The sequence below is a fragment of the Chinchilla lanigera genome, unplaced genomic scaffold (genome assembly GCF_000276665.1).
Source record: "Chinchilla lanigera isolate Chin_1 unplaced genomic scaffold, ChiLan1.0 scaffold00094, whole genome shotgun sequence".
NCBI classification, from domain to species: Eukaryota; Metazoa; Chordata; class Mammalia; order Rodentia; family Chinchillidae; genus Chinchilla; species Chinchilla lanigera.
The window spans coordinates 1,725,856-1,727,602 of record NW_004955495.1 but is presented as its reverse complement, the minus strand read 5'-3'; positions in this window follow the sequence as shown (position 1 = coordinate 1,727,602).

Genomic DNA, 1,747 nt, shown 5'->3' with positions numbered 1-1,747 from the left:
ATCCCAGCACTTGGGAGGCTGAGGCAGGAGGATTGCTATGAGTCTGAGGCCAACCTGAACTGCATAGTGAGACCTGCCTCAAAATAACAAAAAAGTCCAGAATAGCCAAATCCATGGAGACAGAGAGCTGATAAGGGTTCCTAGGGGGAGACGGGGACAGGTGAGGAGGAGATAGGCGGGGGGAGTGAGTGCAGATATTAATTTTGGGTAATGGACAAGCTCCAAAATGGATGGTGGAGGGGTGTTTACACAATCCTGTGAATACACTGGAAACCATAGAACTGGATACTTTAAATGTGTGATTCTTTTTCTTATGGTGCTGGGCATGGACCCCAGGCCTGGTGCAGGCTGGGTAAGCGCTGTGCACCCAGTTATTTCTAGCCCAACCCCTCAATGTGTGAGTTTTATGGTCTGGAAATTATATCACCGCAGAGCTGTTATGAAATTAGCTTCTGCCACTGACCTCGCGGTTAGCTCGGGGCCCAGCGCTGTGCTGACTGGTTACACCCACGGTCACATCCCAACCCAGATCAAAGTGAAGAGGCAGAGAAAGAAACAGCTCAGAGAGGTTGAACAAGCCGTCATGGTCACACAGTGTGGAGGTGGACGCACTCCAGAGGATTGTCAAGAGCCAGGGATGGCGCTGTAGTATTCTGGGAGGATGAGGCAGGAGGATCACAAGTTCAACTCATCCTGCTCAGTTAACACTTAGGAGACCCTGTCTCAGGGTAACATAATAATGCTGGGTGTGGTGGTGAGCACCTGTCATCTCAGCCCTCTGGAGGCTGAGGCAGGAGGCTCACCTTGAGTTCAAGGCCAGCCTGTGTTACACAGTGACTTTGATGACAGCCTGAACTACATATCAAGCCCCTGTCTCAAAAAACCTAAATTAAATAAATAGGGTTGGGGCTGGGGATGTAGCTTAGTGCAAAGCACCGGGGATAATCCCAGCACTGTACCTCAAAAATAAAATGAAATAAAAATGACCCTGTGAAGGGTGAGACGGGGAGGAGTGGTTCTGACTCCAGGGTTCCAAGCCTGGCATCTGGGAGGCCAAGGACTCAAGGGGCCTCCTAGAGGGGCACGGGGGGACAAGGGGGGCCCTGCCTCTGCTTCCTCCGATTTCAGCAGTGTTCACAGCCCTGGCGGTACCTTGGCCCCCAGTTAACCCGGGCTGGAATTGAGGGCGCCTGTGGGTGGATTGGGTCACATTTTCCCTGGGGAGGTGTCTGGGCCTGGGGGTGAGCAGGGGGTGGGGCTGGTATTCTGGCCACACCCTCCCTGCCCACATCAAAGCCTGGTGGAGCCCGGGGCGGCCCTGGGCAGAGTGACTGTGAGGAGCCTGTGGCTAGCATGTGAGGTTCAGGGTTCAAACCCTGCACGGCGGGAAACAACAGAAGCACCCTATGGGGCCCAAATAGTATTCAGCCTTAAACAGATACACAGGTTCCTCTCTGGTGTGGCGACCCACGGCCAGGAGCTTAGCACTCAGGAGGCTGAGGCAGGAGGATCCTGAGTGGGAGGCTAGTCTGCCTTACATAGAAAGATCCTGTTTGAAAAAAATACAGACATAAACAAGGAAAAATTAAAACAAAATAAACAAAGAACTCCTGAGTCACACGTTACAACATAGAAAGATGCCAAAAACATGAGACTGGACAAAAGAGACAAGATAGAAAATGTCACGCAGTGTATAACTGCATTTTAGGAGGCTTTATCTCTTAAAAAATTTTTTTGGAGTTTTTTT